The 9,604-nt window shown below is 45.3% G+C and overlaps 1 long non-coding RNA gene across 2 annotated transcripts; it reads left to right on the top strand.

Moving 5' to 3' along the window:
• Positions 1-7,061: 7,061 nt before the first annotated feature.
• Positions 7,062-8,417, top strand: LOC116406050. Of its 2 annotated transcripts, XR_004219116.1 has the most exons (3): positions 7,062-7,483; positions 7,564-7,611; positions 8,405-8,417. It is a non-coding gene; the product is annotated as an uncharacterized LOC116406050 (long non-coding RNA). The 2 variants fall into 2 exon arrangements; XR_004219115.1 differs by lacking the exon at positions 8,405-8,417 and having other exon boundaries at positions 7,564-7,761.
• Positions 8,418-9,604: the final 1,187 nt, after the last annotated feature.

Raw genomic sequence — 9,604 nt, forward strand, 5'->3', positions numbered from 1 at the left:
ACTCGGTTTCTTTGTTCCGTCCCAAAACGCCGAAAGAAAATCACAATGGCCTAGAAAGGAACGACCGGACTTAGAACGGGGTCGGAGGCCTCGAAAGTTCACGTCTGGCTACTGGGTGGTCCGATTCTGAGTGGTCTCGAAGTTTCTTGCCCACAAAAGCCGAACGGTGACGCCCAGACTCGGTTTCTTGGTTCCGTCCCAAAACGCCGAAAGAAAGGCACAATGGCCTAGAAAGGAACGACCGGACTTAGAACGGGTCGAGGCCTCAAAAGTCACGTCTGGGTACTGGTGGTCGATTCTGAGTGGTCTCGAAGTTTCTTGCCCACAAAAGCCGAACGGTGACGCCCCAGACTCGGTTTCTTGGTTCCGTCCCAAAACGCCGAAAGAAAGGCACAATGGCCTAGAAAGGAACGACCGGACTTAGAACGGGGTCGGAGGCCTCGAAAGTTCACGTCCGACTACTTGGTGGTCCGATTCTGAGTGGTCTCGAAGTTTCTTGCCCACAAAAGCCGAACGGTGACGCCCCAGACTCGGTTTCTTGGTTCCGTCCCAAACGTCCGAAAGAAAGGCACAATGGCCTAGAAAGGAACGACCGGACTTAGAACGGGGTCGGAGGCCTTGAAAGTTCACGTCTGGCTACTGGGTGGTCCGATTCTGAGTGGTCTCGAAGTTTCTTGCCCACAAAAGCCGAACGGTGATGCCCCAGACTCGGTTTCTTGGTTCCGTCCCAAAACGCCGAAAGAAAGGCACAATGGCCTAGAAAGGAACGACCGGACTTAGAACGGGGTCGGAGGCCTCGAAAGTTCACGTCTGGCTGCTGGGTGGTCCGATTCTGAGTGGTCTCGAAGTTTCTTGCCCACAAAAGCCGAACGGTGATGCCCCAGACTCGGTTTCTTGGTTCCGTCCCAAAACGCGAAAGAAAGGCACAATGGCCTAGAAAGGAACGACCGGACTTAGAACGGGTCGGAGGCCTCCAAAGTTCACGTCTGGCTACTGGGTGGTCCGATTCTGAGTGGTCTCGAAGTTTCTTGCCCACAAAAGCCGAACGGTGATGCCCCCAGACTTGTTTCTGGTTCCGTCCCAAAACGCGAAAGAAAGGCACAATGGCCTAGAAAGGAACGACGGACTTAGAACGGGGTCGGAGGCCTCGAAAGTTCACGTCTGGTACTGGGTGGTCCGGTTCTGAGTGGTCTCGAAGTTTCTTGCCACAAAAGCCGAACGGTGATGCCCCAGACTCGGTTTCTTGGTTCCGTCCCAAAACGCCGAAAGAAAGGCACAATGGCCTAGAAAGGAACGACCGGACTTAGAACGGGGTCGGAGGCCTCCGAAAGTTCACGTATCTACTGGGTGGTCCATTCTGAGTGGTCTCGAAGTTTCTTGCCCACAAAAGCCGAACGGTGACGCCCACCTCGGTTTCTTGGTTCCGTCCCAAAACGTGAAAGAAAGGCACAATGGCCTAGAAAGGAACGACCGGACTCAGAACGGGGTCGGAGGCCTCGAAAGTTCACATCTGGCTTGGGTGGTCCGATTCTTGAGTCTCGAAGTTTCTTGCCCACAAAGCCGAACGGTGATGCCCATACTCGGTTTCTTGGTTTCGTCCAAAACGTCGAAGAAAGGCACAATGGCCTAGAAAGGAACGACTAGACTAAGAACGGGGGAGGAGGCCTCAAAGTTCACATCTAACCACTGGGCGGTCCGATTCTGAGTGATCTCGAAGTTTCTTGCCCACAAAAGGCGAACGGTGATGCCCCATACTCGGTTTCTTGGTTCCGTCCAAAACGCCGAAGAAAGGCACAATGGCCTAGAAAGGAACGACCGACAGAACGGGGTCGAGGCCCGAAAGTTCACATCTAACCACTGGGCGTCCGCTGAGTGATCTCGAAGTTTCTTGCCCACAAAAGAACGGTGATGCCCCAGACTCGGTTTCTTGTTCCGTCCCAAAACGCCGAAGAAAGGCACAATGGCCTAAAAGGAACGACCGTCAGAACGGGGTCGGAGGCCTCAAAGTTCACATCTACTGGGCGGTCCGATTCTGAGTGATCTCGAAGTTTCTTGCCCACAAAAGCCGAACGGTGATGCCCCAGACTCGGTTTCTTGGTTCCGTCCAAAACGCCGAAGAAAGGCACAATGGCCTAGAAAGGAACGACCAGACTAAGAACGGGGTCGGAGGCCTCGAAAGTTCACATCTAACCACTGGGCGGTCCGATTCTGAGTGATCTCGAAGTTTCTTGCCCACAAAACCGAACGGTGATGCCCCATACTCGGTTTCTTGGTTCCGTCCCAAAACGAAGAAAGGCACAATGGCCTAGAAAGGAACGACCAGACTCAGAACGGGGTCGGAGGCCTCGAAAGTTCACATCTAACCACTGGCGGTCCGATTCTGAGTGATCTCGAAGTTTCTTGCCCACAAAAGCCGAACGGTGATGCCCTACTCGGTTTCTTGGTTCCGTCCCAAAACGCCGAAGAAAGGCACAATGGCCTAGAAAGGAACGACGACTCAGAACGGGGTCGGAGGCCCGAAAGTTCACATCTAACCACTGGGCTGTCCGATTCTGAGTGATCTCGAAGTTTTTGCCCACAAAAGCCGAACGGTGATGCCCAACTCGGTTTCTTGGTTCGTCCAAAACGCCGAAGAAAGGCACAATGGCCTAGAAAGGAACGACCGACTCAGAACGGGGTCGGAGCCCGAAAGTTCACATCTAACCACTGGGCGGTCCGATTCTGAGTGATCTCGAAGTTTCTTGCCCCAAAAGCGAACGGTGATGCCCAGACTCGGTTTCTTGTTCGTCCCAAAACGCCAAGAAAGGCACAATGGCCTAGAAAGGAACGACCGGACTTAGAACGGGGTCGGAGGCCTCGAAAGTTCACATCTAACCACTGGGTGGTCCGATTCTGAGTGATCTCGAAGTTTCTTGCCCACAGAAGCCGAACGGTGATGCCCCAGACTCGGTTCCTGGTTCCGTCCCAAAACGCCGAAGAAAGGCACAATGGCCTAGAAAGGAACGACCAGACTTAGAACGGCCTCGAAAGTTCACATCTAACCACATGGTGGTCTGATTCTGAGTGATCTCGAAGTTTCTTGCCCACAAAAGCCGAACGGTGATGCCCCAGACTCGGTTTCTTGGTTCCGTCCCAAAACGCCAAGAAAGGCACAATGGCCTAGAAAGGAACGACCGACTCAGACGGGGTCGGAGGCCTCGAAAGTTCACATCTAACCACTGGGCGGTCCGATTCTGAGTGATCTCGAAGTTTCTTGCCCACAAAAGGAACGGTGATGCCCTAGACTCGGTTTCTTGGTTCCGTCCCAAAAGCCAAAGAAAGGCACAATGGCCTAGAAAGGAACGACCGACTCAGAACGGGGTCGGAGGCCTCGAAAGTTCACATCTAACCACTGGCGGTCCGATTCTAGTGATCTCGAAGTTTCTTGCCCACAAAAGCCGAACGGTGATGCCCCATCGGTTTCTTGGTTCCGTCCAAAACGCCGAAAAAAGGCACAATGGCCTAGAAAGGAACGACCGGACTTAGAACGGCCTCGAAAGTTCACATCTAACCACTGGTGGTCCGATTCTGAGTGATCTTGAAGTTTTCAGCAAAAAAGAACGGTGATGCCCAGACTCGGTTTCTTGGTTCCGTCCCAAAACGCCAAAGAAAGGCACAATGGCTTAGAAAGGAACGGGACTCAGACAGGGGTCGGAGGCCTCGAAAGTTCACATCTAACTGGGCGGCCGATTCTGAGTGATCTCGAAGTTTCTTGCCCACAAAAGGCGAACGGTGATGCCCAGACTCGGTTTCTTGGTTCCGTCCAAAACGCGAAGAAAGCCACAGTGGCCTAGAAAGGAACGACCGGACGCAGACAGGGGTCGGAGTCCTCGAAAGTTCACATCTAGCCACTGGCGGTCCGATTCTGAGTGATCTCGAAGTTGCTTGCCCACAAAAGCCGAACGATGATGCCCTAGACTCGGTTTGTTGGTTTCGTCTCAAAACGCCGAAGAAAGGGACAATGGCCTAGAAAGGAACGACCGAACTCAGAACGGGGTCCGAGGTCTCGAAAATTCACATCTAACCACTGGCGGTCCGATTCTGAGTGATCTTGAATATTCTTGCCCACAAAAGCCGAACGGTGATGCCCCAGACTCGGTTTCTTGGTTTCGTCCCAAAATGCCGAAGAAAGGCACAATGACCTAGAAAGGAACGGCCGGACTCAGAACGGTGTCGGAGGCCTCGAAAGTTCACATCTAACCACTGGACGGTCCGATTCTGAGTGATCTCAAAGTTTCTTGCCTACAAAAGCCGAACGGTGATGGCCCATACTCGGTTTCTTGGTTCCGTCTACAAACGCCGAAGAAAGGCACAATGGCCTAGAAAGGAACGACCGAACTCAGAACGGGGTCCGAGGCCTCGAAAGTTCACATCTAACCAGTGGGCGGTCCGTTTTGAGTGATCTCGAAGTTTCTTGCCCACAACAACCGAACGGTGATGCCCAGACTCCGTTTCTTGGTTCCGTCCCAAAACGCCAAAGAAAGGCACAATGGCTTAGAAAGGAACGACCGGACTCAGACAGGGGTCGGAAACCTCGAAAGTTCACATCTAGCCACTGGGGGTCCGATTCTTAGTGATCTCGAAGTTTCTTACCCACAAAAGGCGAACGGTGATGCCCTAGACTCAGTTTCTTGGTTCCGTCCCAAAACGCCGGAGAAAGGCATAATGGCCTAGGAAGGAACGACCAGACTCAGAACGGGGTCGGAGGCCTCGAAAGTTCACATCTAACCACTGGGCGGTCGTATTCTGAGTGATCTTGAAGTTTCTTGCCCACAAAAGGGGAAAGGTGATGGCCCAGACTCGGTTTCTTGGTTCCGTCCCAAAACGCCGACGAAAGGCACAATGGCCTAGAAAGGAACGACCGGACTCAGACAGGGGTCGGAGTCCTCAAAAGTTCACATCTAGCCACTGGACGGTCTGATTCTGAGTGATCTCGAAGTTTCTTGCCCACAAAAGCTGAACGATGATGCCCTAGACTCAGTTTCTTGGTTCCGTCCCAAAACGTCGAAGAAAGGCACAATGGCCTAGAAAGGAACGGCCGGACTCAAAACGGGGTTGGAGGCCTCGAAACTTCACATCTAACCACTGGGCGGTCTGATGCTGAGTGATCTCAAAGTTTCTTGCGACAAAAGCCGAACGGTGATGCCCCAGACTCGGTTTCTTGGTTCCGTCCCAAAACGTCGAAGAAAGGCACAATGACCTAGAAAGGAACGACCGGACTCAGAACGGGGTCGGAGGCCTCGAAAGTTCACATCTAACCACTGGACGGTCCGATTTGAGTGATCTCGAAGAGTCTTGCCCACAAAAGCCGAACGGTGATGCCCTTGACTCGGTTTCTTGGTTCCGTCCAATCGTTTCGACATCTTTACTCAATCGGAGGTAACTATACAGACAACACAATTCAGAACTATAGGTGAGTCCAATAGTAGAGAATCCCTTACCTTATAACCTTACTTAAGCTTATTTTTCAAACTAAAGTGCAACGAACCGACCTAAACATAATTGAAGAGAAATCAATCACTTCTACAAACAATTTAATCCATTCAATTCACTCTATATGTAAATTCCATAACTTACCCAAATTGTGGAGAATCAAATTCTAACGGAGACGGATCGGTGCAACAAATAACCGAACAATTCAAATCTAAACATACATGGCGTGACGGAACCGGAGTGACTCGGTCTAACGGTGATGCGACGATAGGACAAAATTTGCTTGACGTTCGGTGTAGGTGGAAGACGGTGATGAAGTTGATTGGAGAATGAAAAGAGAAGGAAGAAAGAGACGGTGGTGTGGCCGTAGGTTGAAGAGGAAGAGAAAGGAAGAAGATGAATAGGAAAAGAGAAAAAATAAGATTAAATATTATAAATATATATATATATATGAAATACAAAAATAAAAGTAGAATAACGATGATAAAAGAGTAAAAAAATTTGAAAATAAAGATTTGATACAAATCCAATATTTGGAGGAAAAAAAAGTGTGTTAAGATAATGTAGGAGAAAATCAATATTTATGCTAAAATTTTGCATATTTCAAAATTAGTTACAGTTTAACTAAAAAGCAGGCGAGGAGATTTTAGGGTTAATGAAAATTCAAAACACGTGAAATGCTCATGTTTGCTATTCTTCTAATAAAATTTTGCTATTTTCTCAAATGAGTGTAATCCAACAAAATGAAGTTGTGTGTGTGTGAACAAAAATGAGGTAAATAGCTTTGATGATGATGGCAAATGGGTAAAGAAAATCTTATCTTATTCTTCACTTTTCATTTAATTGACAAAAAGTAACCAACCATATGAAGGGAAAAACAAAATGCTCTCTCAGTTACTTTACTCATTTCTTTGTTCTTTGTGTGGGAGATATTTGAAATGGAGATGAAGATCAAAATGAAAGAGAGATTATGCATACACTGTGAGAAGCACACAGAAAAATTGAAAATAAATTGAGAAGAGAGTGAGAGATAAGCCTGAGGGAGAAATATTCATGTAACGCCCCAAACTTGAAGGTAAATTATTTTGAGAGAATTATTTCGATTTGTTCAAGATTTTTTTTTTAAATATGTTGAAGGGGAGAAAGAAGATTTGAAAATGTATTAATATAATTAAATATGTATATGTATTTAATTATATTTTTATTATTATATTTATTTTACATTTTATTAAATAAAAGAAAGAAAATGAAAATTTTAAATATATATATATATATATTTATTTTATATTTTTATTATATTATTTTATATATTTTTTTAAATAAAAAAGAAAAGAAAATGAAAATTTCTTTTTTCCCTTTTCTTCTTCCGCCCAGCGCCGCGACCCTCCCTTCCGTTCTCCATCTCCGTTCGCGAAGCAACCTTGCAGCAGTCGTCCGCGTGACTCTCCGTTCGTCTGTTTCCGTCTCCATTCACCGAAGCCGAACCCAACCGCCACCCTCTCTTTTCTCCTTCGGATCGAAACCGCCGCGCCCATCCACCTGTAACTGTCGTGCCTCCCCGCTCACAACCGTCGTCCAGATCTGCATCGCGAGCCGTCCAGGTCGTCGCTGCCGCTCGTGCTTCACCCTTGCAGTTCGCAGTAACCCAGATCCGTCGCTGCAACCGTCGGCCGGTTCGTGAAGCCCTGCCGCGCAACCTCTGTTTCCAGCCGCCGCCCATTTCGTTCTCCTCTGTTTTCTACACTGCCACGCGACTCTCCGACCGCGTCTGTCTTCACCTCCGTGAAGCCGTCGATGCATACATCTTGTGAAGCCCGGTCGCCGCGTCAGATCGTCGATCGATTTTGAGGCAGCCGCCACGTCTCCTTTGGCCGACCGCTGACCGACCCACACTTAGGATTTTTGCTGCGAGTTCGACAGTCGTGCGTTGAGGTGTTGGGAGTAACGTTGGGCTCCCTTAAATTCACAACCAATATATGAATTGTTGAGGGTTCAGTTCGCCAATACTTCGGTGAGTTGGAACTTACGTTGAGGAAAGTAAGTGAGATATGTATCTTGAAAGTAATCGAATTTTTGTATTGTATTGCTTAGGATTGTTTCGAGGACGTTAGTTGATTAAGGAGCTTCCCTAACTTTGAGGTAAGGGATTTTCTACTGGACTCACTTATGATTGTGAATTGTATGTCTGTATGATTGTCTCTGACTGAGTAAAGATGTTGAGATGATATATATATATACACGTATGGATGTAGATTCGGTGTTGAATGTATACTGTGGATTGACTGAAAATATATATATACATATGGATTGAAGTAGACTTAGTGTTGAATGCATATTGTGATTGTCTTGGAATATATATATATATGTGTGTGGATGTGGACAGGACGAAAATTGTAGATTGTGTTTGTATGAGATGCAGATGTGAACTTGTGATTGTCGTTTAGACTGGGTGTACGTTACGCTAAAGTATGACTGTGTGCTGGTGAACTAAGGGTGTATTGACTGTATAGTTTGATTGACTGACGTATTAGTATGTTATTGACAGACATATGACTAAAGTAAGATAAGTTGACTGTTAGGACGTTGAGAGAAAGAACTTTATATTTTGAAGTAACTGAAAGATGGATTGAATGGAATGAGGGGAAAATTGTTAGCTTTTATTGGGATGTGTGCCTTGTAGGTGTCCCACGGGATCACCAATTTATTCTGCACCTTCGGGAGCATTAGACTGATATGTGTTTCTGCAGAACACTAGACTGATATGTACGTCCCTCGGGCGTTAGACTGAAATGTGCATCCTACGGGATCACAAGACTGCGACTGTACAGGGTGTCCCAATAGAATGTTAACAATTTATTTTCCCCTGACGGGACCAGTAGAGGGTCTCTTACTGAGTATTGTTATACTCACCCTTCTTATGTTTAATTTTCAGGCAAAGGAAATAAAGGTGGCAAATCGGCGAGGGGCAGGAAGGAAGCGTGATTGCCATAGGAAACGTGTCATTTTGAGGTTTAAGATGTTGTATTGAAATTTAGTTTACAAACTTTTATTTGTAAATAGTATTATTTTTAAGTTTTTTTTTTATATTAGAAAATCAGGCCTGTCTTAAAGTTGTTTTTAAATTGGCTTACGTTTCATTTTGTATCAACCAAAGTCTTTTGTCAAAAATTAATGACCTCGACTTACCTAGAAAAGTTGGGTCGTTACAATTCATTTCCTTTTCAAAGTGAATTGCAAAGAAATTTTCTCAAATTGAAAAGAAAGGAGAAATATACAAATTCAGCCACCGCTTCTTCTCCTTCAGTTTGCAGTTTTCGTCTCCCTCTCTTCTATTATTAAAATAAATAAATAAAATATCACAACCCGACTTAACACAAACTATTTACTCCAACTTTTTAAACCACAAATTTAATTTCTCAACTTTTAAACTATTTTAAACTTACAAATCTACTTTATTCATTTCTTCAGATTTATATCTAACAAATAAAAAAAAATCAAAATTTATAGACACTTAAAACATAAAATTGAAAGACCTATTAAACAATTGAAAGGTTTAAGAGGTAACTAGACAAACTTTAAAAGTTCTAAGGGAAAGAATCTTTTGTTTAACTATTACAGTAATTAATTTTGAAAATATGTTATTTTAGAAAAACTACAAGTGTTTGACAACTCTTTAAAAGCTATTGAAATACTCTCAAATTGTATTTTAAGCAATTTTAATAAAAAGAAAGTCTACATAAAAAAAATACCCTTTTTAAAGGAACATTTTTTCTCTAATCACTCCAATGGAACTCAAACACGTACTTCAAGTTAATTCTGGTATCCAAGAATCAGTCTCATCCAACATAAACAAGAACATTCAACTTGATAGAACTTCATTACCTCATATTTACAATTCCCAAAGTTACTAAATGAAGGACCATTCCTAAAACATACTTACATCCAACTTTTTCCATGAATAAACTTATCGTCTTTTATGTACTGATGAATATAGAGATGGAGCGATCAGAGTTTGTTTATGTACCAAATTAGAGTGGTACTCTCTGGACCGAACTATTCGCCTTCTTGGGGACATGCCTAAATATATCCTTAAGCTGTCATCCTCAGACGAATGGCCAAACTGAAGGATTCA

Source organism: Cucumis sativus, unplaced genomic scaffold, assembly GCF_000004075.3.
Source record: "Cucumis sativus cultivar 9930 unplaced genomic scaffold, Cucumber_9930_V3 scaffold61, whole genome shotgun sequence".
In the NCBI taxonomy this organism is placed as follows: Eukaryota; Viridiplantae; Streptophyta; class Magnoliopsida; order Cucurbitales; family Cucurbitaceae; genus Cucumis; species Cucumis sativus.